Raw genomic sequence first — 13,142 nt, 5'->3', positions numbered from 1 at the left:
AGAATTTAACAGAAGAAAAAGAACTGAAGTGAAACCAATTTCCCTGCACCCTCCAAAATCCTTCTATATTTAAAAAGAGATTGTGAAATAGTAAGAGTGGGAACCTTGTGTTTTTTGTTAAACTTTGTTTTTCTTAATAGGTATAACTTTAAATTTCCATGTAGTAAAATATTGTCACCTGTCAAATAAAACTCAGAAGACAACTGTCACAGTTAAGCAAACAATAAACACACACATACACATTTTAAAAAATTTATTGAACAGGGCAAAGATTAAAATCTGAACCCACTAGAAGAAAGAATTCGAGAAAGGCTGATCCAAGAAAAGATCCAATAAAAGTGACAGATTGCTTGTAGGGAAAAAACATTAGACGTCCTATGAAAATATGTATTCTTGCTATCTATTTTAAACCCAACAAAGTTAATTATGAACTCAGAATATTAACTTCACTCCTCCCTCAATATTTTGTTCTATAATGGGTGGGCAATTTCATACTTGTTTAAAAATCAACACCTTGCTAAGCTTTGAACATGTACTTTCAAGCATCTCTGCTCAGTGACCTGAGGCCCGGGGAATTGTAACATCTTGGACTTGCTTAAAAGCAGATTCCTACTGTCAGTGACATAGAACTTAAAGGTGACCACTTGCAAACATGGTTTGACAATCTGCTTTGTGAGCCAGCTAGAGACTGTAAATCAGAATCTTGCCTTATTTGATGCATTCTTTTTTCCTCTCTTTATTTACTTTAAATTTTTGCTCAGAGAAACCGATGGAATCTGCATTTGAGAGACATGACTCTTCTTTGCCAGAAAGGCAATAAACTTAGCTTTGTTTCAGTTTGGTGATCTTTGTTTCCTACTTTTAAAAACACAATCAGTTGTCCAAAATCATGTGTATTTTACCCTTACCACGATTTTCCAGCATAGCTTGTGTCTCTCCCAGATTTTCCAACTGCGCTCTCCCTTTATGGCAGTCAGAGAGTCTTTTACCTTCATGTCACTTTTAATGGTTTTCAGATTTTTACTCAATTTGCACAATGACATCTATTACATCCTTACAGTTTTTGTCTCAGAGACATCTAATATCCAATTCTAGGTTTGATAGATTGTATTTTAGGTCTGCTGAATAGCTGTAGGTTGGAATTTTTTCAAAATTTTTCCTGCTTTATTTCCACTATTTCTTTTTTTTTTTCCTAGTCTTTTTCCTGGGCTCCTTTATCAGTTTGTTGGAGTACATCCTCAAGTAGTTTTTTTCAGAGAGGGTGTACAAGAGAAAGTTTTGTAGTTCCAGCCTGTCTTCGGATATCTTCTTTTGCCCTTACATTTGCTTAACGGTATGGCTGGACATGGACTTTTCATTCAAAATGATTTTCTTTATAAAAGTCTCATGTAAGAAACAGAATTTTCAATATTTTAACAATTGGCATCAGAATTCACTTAAGGGAAGGGACTGTTTAAAGGATGGGAAAATGTACACTGATAAATGCTTGTGAGTAGAGGAGAAGGAAAGAGTGTTTGAGAGAGACCAGGGGGAAACAGAAATCAGCCATATTGCTCATTAGGATACAAGGTGAGGAACTTGAATTGGTTCCAAGAGACCAGAGGCTTGGAGAGGGTGTCTAATGCCCAGGATGTAGTGGAATATGGCTGTTAGGGTACTTTTGGAGAAATGTGTCCACAAACTCTTTTAACACTGTGCTCTTCAAGAGATAGGGCTTAGTTCTGTCTCCCTTAAGTATGGGCTAGACTTGGTGATTTGCTTCTAATGAATAGAAAACAAATAGAAGTAATGGTGTGTGACTTTGGCACTGTGGCTTCTGTCTTATTGCCTTTAAGAGGATCTCCTCTCTCTTGAAATTCTGGGGGAAGCCAGCTACCATGTACAAAGGGTGTACTTGTACCTGAGACTGCCATGCTGAGGGGAAGCCCAAGGTAGGCATGTGAAAAAGGAGGATCAAGAAAGATGTCAACCTCCTTCCAACTATCCACCTGTTCTCAGCTCAGGTGCCATGCATGGACAGTGAGAAAGACATCTGCGTCATTCCTGTCCCAGCAATCTATAGCCATTTTAGGCACTCCACTTGGTGTCCAGGGTATCTAAGCACAGAGATGAGTCATCAATACTATGTTCTGCCCATTTCTGTTCCTACAGAATCATGAGTATATAAAATGGTTGTTATTTTATACTACAAAGTTTTGGTATGTTATTTAATGATAAACAACTGGAAGAATCACAGTTTAGAAATGTTTAACTCAGGCATTCTTTTTTTTTTTTTTTAAAGATTTATTTATTTTAGAAAGAGATAGAGAGATCAGGGAGGGGAGGGGCACTGGGAGAGGGAGAGAGAGAATCTCAAGCAGACTCCCTGCTGGGTGGGGATCCTAATGCAGGGCTCAATCCCATGATCTTGAGATCATGACTCAAGGCAAAATCAAGAGTAGGATACTCAACTGACTGAGCCATCCAGGTGCCCCTAACTCAGGCATTCTTTTTAATGTTTTAAAGGATTTTATTTGTTTACTTGACAGAGAGTGCATGAGAATGGGGAGTGGAAGGCAGAGAAAGAGGGAGAAGCAGGCTCCCTGCTGAGCAAGGAGCCCGACGTGGGGCTCATCCCAGGACCCTGGGATCATGACCTGAGCCAAAGGCAGATGCTTAATGGACTGAGCCACCCAGGTGCCCCAACTCAGGTATTCTTAACAAAATTATTTTTTTTAAAGATTTTATTTATTTATTCATGAGAGACACAGATAGAGAGAGAGAGGCAGAGACACAGACACAGGAGAAGCAGGCTCCATGCAGGAAGTGCGACGTGGGACTCGATCCCAGGACTCCAGTAACATGCCCCGGGCCGAAGGCAGGTGCCAAACTGTTGAGCCACCCAGGCATCCCCAACAAAATTCTTACTACACTTTTTTATTATTGCAAAAGTAACACCTGTTTGTTGTAACACATTCAAATACAAAAATACTGTTTAGGGGTTGGGACCTTGTGGTATTTATCTCCATGACTTTAGTATCTAGCTCAGGGCCTGCACTTCCAGAAGCTTGATAAAGTTTACTGGATGAATGATTCTTGCCTTCCTTTTCTCATCTCCTTCCTTACTGCTTTCTCTCTCACATTTACGTTTTTTAAAGATTTTATTTACCTATTCATGAGAGACACACAGAGAGAGGCAGAGGGAGAAGCAGGTTCCTTGCGGGGAGACCAACGTGGGACTTGATGCCAGGACCCTGGGATCACTACCTGAACCAAAGGCAGATGCTCAACTGCTGAGCCACTCAGGTGCCCCTCCCTTTCACATTTAAAAGAAGGTTAAGCCCTAAAAGTTCTGAAACGGTGTGCCAGGGGTCATTTTCACTGCTCTGAGGGACAGGTAATCAGGCCTCATGGATGGTGGGCTGCCCAAGTCTCAGGCAGAAGGGTGCTGGCTTCTGCTATTCCAAGCTTGTCTGAGAACCCCTCTTGATTAGAGGTTAGGTTGTGGCTTACACAACTGAACTCTGCTAATAAGGCCAAGGCTAAGAGCTTTGGGGATATAGCTCAACTACAATGTTATGAGGCATTTGAAGGGGGGAGAAATTTCTGGGAGACAACAGGCTATCTGGCCTCGGGTGTGTCATCCATTATAGGGCCTCAGTTTCCTCTTTCTGAGTCCTCCTTCCCAAAGCCCAGCCTGGGAAAAACCTGAGGCCATTAAAAGTGGAGTCTGGAAATGTTCCAAAATCCCAGGAACAAATTCACCCCTCTGATATTTCAAATTCTTTAGAAAATGTGGGCTGACACCGTGGAAAGCACAAGTTACAAAACAGTCCGTACAGACTGTTCTCTGTTTGTAACTTTATCCAGTCTCTCTGCATAGAACCAAGTTGGGGGAGGCGGTTTGCCAATATGTTATCTGTGGTTATCTAAGGGGGTGGGAGGAAATTATTCCTGGTAATTTTTATTTTCTTTTTGGTGTGCCTCCAAATGTTCTACAATGAGTATCTATTACCTTTCATAATCAAGAAATTTTAAAAATTTGTTTTAAATAGGCAATTTGACGTGCTCTTTGTCATGCTCAGTAGTACACAAGTTGCTTCTAGGTAACAGTGAAAAGGAGAGAAACCATCTATGCAGCCTCGTTAATGGAGATTGAGGGGTTTTCTAATGTATTAGCTTTCCATTGCTGTGTAACAAACAACGTAGGGGCTTAGAGCTGCATGCATTTACTATCCCACAGTTTCTGTGGGTTGGGAGTCCAGGCATGGCTTGGCTGACTCCTCTTCTCAAGGACTCACAAGGCTCCAATTAAGGTGTTGGCCAGACTGCACCCTCATCCAGTGGCACAAATGGGGAAGAACCTGTTTCCAAGGTCACTCAAGTTGGCAGAATTCAATTCCTTGTGGCTATAAGATGGACAGCCCCAGCTTTCTCCTTTGGTTGGAAGCCACCTTCTGCCTCTAGAGGCAGTTTCTTGCCAGGTGGACTTTCCCAAAATGGTTACTTCAACAAATCAGCAAGAAGAGCCTCTAGAGCAAATTTTCTAGCAAGATGGAGTCTTATATAATGTAATGTATCACAAAAGGACATCCCATCACCTTTGCCAGATGCTATTGGTTAGAAAAAAATCACAAGTCTCATCTCAGGGAGAAGTCCAACTCAAGCAGAATGGATTACTTAAAGATTGTTATGAACCGAATGTTTGTGTCCCCACTGAATTCATGTTGAAACCTTAACCCCAGCATGGCTATCCTTGGAGATGAGGCCTCTACAGAAGCAATTAAGGTCAAATGAGATCATAAGGGTAAGGCCCTCATCTGATAAGGACTACTGTCCTTATAAGAGGAGGCACCAAAGAGTTCACTCTTTCTCCTCACACACACTGAGGAAAGGCCATGTGAGGATGGAGTGAGAAGGTAGCCATCTGCAAACCAGGAAGAGAGCCCTCCGTAGAAACCAAATTGGTGGGTCACCCTGATCTCAGACTTCCAGCCTCTATAACTTTGAGAGAATAAGTTTTTGTTGAATGAACTATCCAATCTGTGGTATTTTCTTATGGCACTCTGAGTTAAGACAAGTGTGAATGCCAGCAGGCACTGATCATTGTGGGGACACCTAAGAGTTTGTCTGCCCACACTTAATATTGTGATGTTGGCTGAAATTTCAAATAGAAATTCTGAAAGCTGGTAGGTAACACACAGGATTTTAAAAATGCAGATTGTCCCCACAGTTTTTCATTCTGTAAGCCAGTCTCTGACCTGGGAAGTTTCAATGAGCTTTTCCATAGTGATTCTAATGATGGAGTTTCTTGGAGAAACAAGAGAGGGGGAGTAGGTGGCCCACAGTTGAAAGTTAAAGTCTGAGAGCTTCAAATTCCTAGCTCTGCTACTTCCTAGCAATAGGACCTTAGATCAGTGATCCTTCTTTCCAGTCAAAACTTCTTAACCTGATGTAATATGGCGAGTTCCTAAAATGAAAAAACACCCTCCAGTGTCAGCAGTTCCTTTCCCCAGCTAAGCCCTAGCAAAAGGAGGCTGGAATTTCTGCCTTATACTCCCAGCCCCATGCCCTTAGTGTTTGGTGTTTCAAGGCCATGGAAAATTTGAAATCAGGAGGGGGATAGGATTTGGAGGATGTTCAAACATGGAGATGACCTGGGTCTTGCTTGTCCTTACATTGCTCCTTCAGGGAGAAGCTGAAATATATCACTGGCAGTGAAGAAGGTGAAGGTCCAGGTATAGGTCTGAGGTACTGAGGCTAGAGTCCTTGGATACCAGAAGGAAAAGTAGTCCTTGGCCATTATGTCATAATGTCCATGAGTAGGCAGAGAAGCTTCCGTGTGGCGCCTATTTTCTGACATCACAAAGAGTCCATGGCTGTGTGTGGGGCTTTGTGTGGGGCTGTGTGTGGGCAAGTTGACTTCAGGGCAGTATTGAATGAGATAAAGGCATGGGAAACTTCTTGCATTAGGGCTATGGAATAAATCTCACACCAGAAACTCACACTCAAATGAGATGATGCATGTAAATTGCAGTCCTAGTTTGAGTGCCTATAATGCCTCTATTATTTATCTACCATCATGGATCCCGCTGATTTACAGGCTGATAGAGATCTGTCATTTAGAAGATGGGGTTTTGGTTAGAAATCTGGGTAGAAGACCACCTACAAGCTGAAGGACTCTGGTTTTCCTCCTCTGTAATGACTGGAATAAAACAACGGAGTTTTAACTGAGTTAATAGGCAGAGGGCTTAGCTCTATTCCTAGCACTAGTAAATGATAATTACTACATATTGTAATATTGATACTGGTCAGAACTGGAAGACTGGGTGCATGGATGTGTTCATACTGTTAACCAAAGGGTATTTGCGATTCCTGGGCATGGGGCCTGCATGCATACTTAGGACCCCATGCTTAGAAGAGCCCTGTGCTCAGAGGGGCCTCACATTTGGTTTAATAATCTGCTGCTGCCATTTTGAAATTCATAATAATTTTTGAACAAGGGCCCTTGTCTTTTCATTTTACACTGGGCCCCACAAATTATGTAATTGGTCCTGTAACACTACATCTTGGCTGAAGTTCATAGTAGCAACCCGTAGATAAAGTTTTCAAGTTTCTTATAGCCATTTTTCTAGTAGGAGTCTTTTTTTATTTTTTAAAAAGATTTTATTTTTTCATGAGAGACAGAGAGAGAGGCAGAGACACAGGCAGAGAGAAGGCTCCACACAGGTAGCCTGATGTGGAACGTGATTCCAGAACTCTGGGATCATGCCCTGAGCCAAAAGCAGACGCTCAACCGCTGAGCCACCCAGGCGTCCCTATCATAGGAGTCTTTATATATCTTGAGCGCCTTCCTCCATATGAAATTTCACAAGGCAGGGGCAGAGGGTGGGCACTGTAGGATTAGAAAAAGGGGGAGGATCCAGAGCTGTGGAGAGTATGTGAGGGTCTCCTCCACATTGACTTGGTGGTACCTACAGATGGTAAAAGAAGTGGTTGGTTTCTTGTAAGGCCCATGTGTGGGGAACATGGAAGCTTGACTCATATTTTCTAAGTGGAAGAAAGACCAAGGAATGAGAGAAACAAGAGGGGGAACGGGAATAAGCATGTTCTGCTTCTCCTTAGGCTGTTAGGCCCAAAGACAAGCACAGAAAGTAAAGCCAAAAGTATCTACTTATCACAAAACAGGTCCACATAGGCAAGGCCAGACTCTGGAGAGCAGAATATGATTAGAACAGAGCTCTTTGCCTTAAAAGAGGGAACTGGGAGAGGTATCAGGCAAAGAGCCATAAACACAGCCTGAGCCCTTGTTCCCTTTTTGGGTGCCCAAGGCATGAGGAAACAGCAATCCATCTGGCGAAGTGCTAAGAACAACTTGGTATCAACTTGCTTCTCAGCCAAGGCCAAGGATGCCTGCTATTATGGACTTGAGGTTTCTTGAAAGTTTTCCACATTTACTTTTGATTACGGCAAGTTTCCTGTTATTAGAGATAATGAAACATCTCTAAGTAGCTGGGGGTCTTGCTTTGGGCCAGGAAGTGATGAGAAGCCATGTAACTACTTAGATCCTCTGTAAGGACCACAAGGTCTGACTGTTTCCTGCCACAGGCTGCCTTTCATGGAGACTCCAGGTGGGCCTGCTTCCGGGGCTGGCTTCCTGGGCTGTCTTAGCTCAATGGTGGTGGTGGCAGATGTATGTGTGTAGCCTTGGACTCTGATTTCATGCTTGTTTTGTCACATACTCTTAAAAATTTGTGGTGTAGCTTAAATGATCACATTGTAAAATGAATAGTGTAAAATACCCACAAGAATATACTGCAGCATAATTTTGCTGGTCGCAAGATAACCAAAGGATTTATTTAAAAATATAATTCATAGTGCATTACAGGCAGTGTGTTATGAAGATGGGATAGAAGTTGAACACCACCTTGAGGATTGCTGTAATTTTTTGACCATGTCAGGGAATCTTTGTGGTAAGAGTGAAGTTGGGCTTAATGATCCCCTTGTCATCCCCTCTTTTCTTCCCATCAACTCTACAGTCTTTGAAGCCCTGATCTGTGTATGTTTCCCGAGTCCTGGACCACCTAAAACAGCATCTGAACTTGAATACTTTCTCTGGGAAAACTACTTTCTCCTCAAATCCAGGTAGCCCCAAACATCTTCTAAACTTGAGAAATTGAGTTCCCGTCCAAAACATCCAAGCATTGAATCAGGCAAATGTGGCTAGGATGTTTCTGTTCTGTTGCTATTGCCTCAGAAGAATATCAATGATGAGACTGGGGCTCCCCAAGGTCCCTCAGTGCTTGCCACTTCATGAAACATGGCTTTGGCCCATTTCCCTGACCTAATGACTAGGTCTGATTTCAGTTACTTTCCCTGACCCAAAGTCCTGGCAGTTCAGGGAGGTGACCTTGGATAAAGCCATAGGTCTTCTGAGATATTCAGAATTACGCCTGAACAGAAAGATACCTTTTATTCTTGTTCGTGTAAAGGACCAGGATTCTTAACCGTGACCTAAACCTGTTTTCTTTTTCAAAGAAGCAGCAGTTGGGAGTGCTGAGTCTCAGTGTGGTTTAGTGAAGTGGTGAAACACTCATCAGTCTGGAGCATGCCCAGATTGGCCACCTGATCTGACAGAGATGAGGAAGGACAGATTTCCTTTTTTTATTTTTTTTTAAGATTTTATTTATTAATGACAGAGAGAGAGAGAGAGAGGGAGGCAGAGACACAGGTAGAGGGAGAAGCAGGCTCCATGCAGGGAGCTCAATGTGGGACTCAATTCCTGGACTCCAGGACCATGCCCTGGACCAAAGGCAGGTGCCAAACCGCTGAGTCACCCAGGGATCCCAGAAGGACATGTTTTTATCAATGAGAACTGGACCTCATTGGACCCTTAATCCAGGGTTCCTGTCACATTTGCTAACAGGTCAGCTGGCACAGGTGGCATCCAAGGACCTCAGCCTATGAGAGAAATGGAATGTGACATGTTTGTTGCCACCAGCACTTCCAAGGGTGATAGGGCAAATAAGGAATTGGTTTTCCTTATAAAAGAGATCGACTATGATGGAATGTATTCTATTGACACTGGCAAGTTGTGGTTAAAAAGATGGCAAGGGAATGGCTGGCTTCCAGGGTATTAATGCCTTAATATTATTGCTAACAACTGCCATTTACTAAGGGCTTATTAGGTGTCAGGCACTGTGCTCAGTGCTGTGTGTTCATTCTTTCTCCTAATCCTCACATTCTTTGAGATAGGGACCATAGCTATGCCTACTTTTCTGAATAAAGAAATCGGCTCAGAAAGGTTAAGTAGCATGTCAGCGTCTTTGGCCTTGCCAATGCAGAAATTTCTGTGGTTCTGTCTACTGGAGTTAACAAATTCTAAGTTTCTGCCTCTTAATAAATTGATCTCATACTATTTTCTAACACTTACTATATGTCTGCTGTTGTTAATAAATTGAAATGGGATGGTTCAGTCAGGACTCTGTCCGTTTCATGAAAAGAGAAGACAACTCAAAACGAATTAGATGAAAGTTGGATATACTGCTTGCAAAAAATGTCCAGGATTAGTTTAGCTTCAGGCATGGCTGAATCCAGGGGGCAACAATGTCTTTAAGGATTCTCTTTGTTAGGTCCCTGTGCATGTTCCATTCTCGGACACACCATCTTCTTATGGTAGTCAGATGGTTATCAGCAGTACCACACTTGTTAGCCTTAGACTTCTAAATTCAGTGGATTGAAAACAAAAAGAAATGCCTTTCTCAGTTGTTTAAACATCCCCCACCCTCTCACCTCTCAGGATTAACTTTAGTTTGTATAAGATTGGTTTGGCTTAGATCATACGCTTATCCCTTATCTAAATACCTTGACCAAGGGGCTGCAGGGCTCTAGTTGGTCAGTCTTGGTTATGTACTCACCCTGGAGCCAGGGATAGTTAGCATACAGAGTGGTGGAGGGCAATTCAAAAGAAGTGGGGATAGATAGTGGGAATAAAAAAAGCAATATATATCCATGGCAGTGGGAATTCTGGGGGCATAAAGAATGGGCACCTGGCTAATAAAGCCAACTGACTAGTTTTTGATGGGAGACATATGCCTGATTCGTGGCTCAATCAGTCATCCACCTAGAACATTGCACTTCTGTCAGTCCAGCCAGGGGCAAGTTGTTTCAGTAGCATAAAATTAGAACAGATGTAATGAGATGTTCCTAAAAAATATTCCCATCAAAGTATTCATGGGCAGATTAGGTTCAGCTGTGAGAGACAGAAAACCTCAAATACCAAGTATGTTAAGAGGACAGAATTTATCTTATAAACAACATCCAGAAGTAAAGAGTTCAGGCCTGGTATGGTGGTTCCTCATTCATCATAAACCTAGGCTCCTTCTAACTTGTTGCTCCATGACATCTGCACACACTTCCTTCTCCACGGTCCAACTGTGACATGCTCAAGTTCTTGCCACCAAGCCCACATTGTGCTCAGTAGAACAGAAGAAAATGGGCATACTCTTTTAAGGACAAGCTGCAGCAGTTGCTAATGTCCCATTGGCTAAAAAGTAGTCAGTGGGTTATACTTCCATGCAAGGGAGGCTGGAAAATGTGTTTGTTCTAGGAAGGACAGATACAGGGAGACAACCAGTCTTTGTCAGAATGTTCACCCTAATGTACAGTTCTTCACTATAGAGAGTGCCCTATCCAGTCACTTGGAAAACAAGCACCTTCAAAAGGCAATCCTAAATATTAAGACTTAACTAACCATTACTCTTTGTTCCCCTACTTTTTGATTCTCACTCTTCTATTAGCATATTCTTTTTTTTAAAAAAGATTTTTATTTATTTATTCATGAGAGACACAGAGAGTGAGAGGCAGAGACACAGGCAGAGGGAGAAGCAGGCTCCATGCAGGGAGCCCAATGTGGGACTCGATCCCGGGTCTCCAGGATCACACCCTGGGCCGAAGGTGGCGCTAAACCACTGAGCCACCTGGGCTGCCCAGTATATTCTAATTAGAAAATGTCCAATTGCAATTTGCTTTAAATATACTTAAATTTAGAAATGACTAAATTTTTTCTTAAAAAAAAAAAAAGGCATGTGCCGCCCACAACTAGTGAAACAATGTCAATATGTACAAAGTACTACGTTTCTCCAAACTCTTCAAGTTACATCATGTCTGCTGTGTGTCCACCTTTCTTTGATGATCATTTATTCATTGACACATTTGTAGGTTTTGTTTTCACAAAAATGGGTTCACAACATACATTACTCTGTAACTCTGTCTTTTCACTTATGGTATATATCATAGACATGCCACAGGTTAAAAGCTAGAGGTCTGTCTCATTCTTTTAAAAAGCTGCATAATACTTCAGCTTTTAATTCTAGAAATTATTTAACCAATTCCCTTTGATGGACTGTCAAGTTGTTTCCAGTTTTCTGCTACCACAGGCCATGTTGCAGCAAACTTCTTGCACTGATGTCCTTGTATCGTATTGCAGTGCTTTTAGTTCTCTGAGACACAGTTCTTCAAAGGGGGACTGCTAGGTTAAAAGATGTATTTAAAAAAATGTCATTGCTATGGCCAATTACCTTTAAAAAGATGGGAACACTCCATATTGCCACCAACAATGTACAGAGGTTTTCATTTACCCTAATTTTTGCCACACTGGAAGTCAGTGCTTTTTAAAATTTTGCATCTGATAGGTGACCAATGGTACCCTGTTGTTTTGATTTACATCTCACTAACCATGCATACACTTTATCTGCTTTCATATGCTTATTGAAATGCCAGAGAGAAAAATGATTCGAAGCGTGGACTCAGGAGTCAAATCACTTGAATTTGTGTCATAGCCCAAGACCTGTGATCACCTACTGTAGGACTTGGGCAAGTTACTTCATTCTTCTGAGCCTGTTTTCTTAGCTGTACAACAGGGAGAATACTGTTCTCTATTGGGGTGACTTTTTTTTTTCTTTTTGTAATAATCAATTTGTAGGAACTCTCTGTATGTTAGTGATATTAATCATCGATCTGTCACTTGTGTTGGAAATTTTTCATGTGTCTCTCACGTGTCTTTTATAGAACTAAGATTTGTTTTCCCCAAATTTATGTAATCAAATATGTCTGTAATTTCCTTGAGAGCTTCTAGATTTTTTGCTTATGATCCCCTATCATAAAATTATAAAAAGTCTCTTAACAATTCTAATATTTCATTTTAACATTTGAATTTGTAGTTTCTCTGCTATTGTCTATGTTGTGAGGCAGGAATTTGGTGGCTCTCTAGGCACTTATGATAGTTCTATATAGTAGTAACACGTATCAAATTTAATTTAGAAACTTCATGGAAAGAGAAATTTGGAATCCTTTTTTCATATGAAATATTATAGGAAACTCCAACATACAAAATTGAGTTGTCCTTGTTTGAAGTGGTGAAAGGCTTGAGCAAGACAATGAAGAGCCTTGTAAACAAGTATAAAGTTCCAGAATAAAAGTTCAGATTTTATTCTGAAACAATGGAGCAACTGTTAAAAGGTTTTAGGCAGGGGAGTGACACAATCAGATTTCGTATCAAAGATTACTCTAGCTGCTCTGCAAAGAACAGTCTGTAGTAGGACAGCAGTAGAGATAGTGACACTAGAATGGCATCACAATGGCCTTAGGAATAGGTACCTTGGACAAGGCTGATAGAAGTGGAGACAGTTTTAAGGTATATTTACATGATACACTAGGAGAGGGATTATGCTATTTATATATTATGTTCTGGTAGCATAGGAGAGTGTATCATGTAAATGATGTACCTTAATGACTAATAGGGATGACGGGGGTGATAGAAGAGAAGCTTCAGTGACAAGAGTTAATTCCTGTGTTCTGGTTTGGAAATAAGGGTGGAGGGTGGTGCCATTAATCAAGAACAGAACACCAGAAGAGCAGATTTTGAAGGAAAAATGATCATTCAGTGTGAAGGATCTGTGTGTTTATCAAGCAGGGGAATATCCAGATGACATTCAGATCTGGAGCTCAGGAAATATATCTGGACTAAAAATAGGAATCTGGAAGTTATCAACATATAGTTGGAAACCAAAGCCATGGGAATGGGGGAGATTCTGCAGAATAGTTCAAGAAGGCCTAAGACAGAGGAGCAACACTGATTCAGTTGGGTTTCTCTGACTGTAAGT

General features: G+C 41.4%; 1 long non-coding RNA gene across 1 annotated transcript; it reads right to left on the bottom strand.

Moving 5' to 3' along the window:
* Window positions 1–1,163: 1,163 nt before the first annotated feature.
* LOC144299058 (uncharacterized) lies at window positions 1,164–13,099 on the bottom strand. The gene is made up of 2 exons (XR_013365866.1): window positions 5,658–13,099; window positions 1,164–5,449 (listed from the first exon to the last, which is right to left on the bottom strand). It is a non-coding gene; the product is annotated as an uncharacterized LOC144299058 (long non-coding RNA).
* Window positions 13,100–13,142: the final 43 nt, after the last annotated feature.

Source organism: Canis aureus, chromosome 27, assembly GCF_053574225.1.
Source record: "Canis aureus isolate CA01 chromosome 27, VMU_Caureus_v.1.0, whole genome shotgun sequence".
In the NCBI taxonomy this organism is placed as follows: Eukaryota; Metazoa; Chordata; class Mammalia; order Carnivora; family Canidae; genus Canis; species Canis aureus.
The sequence above is the reverse complement of the archived record's forward strand: the minus strand, read 5'-3'. Positions and strand labels throughout refer to the sequence as shown.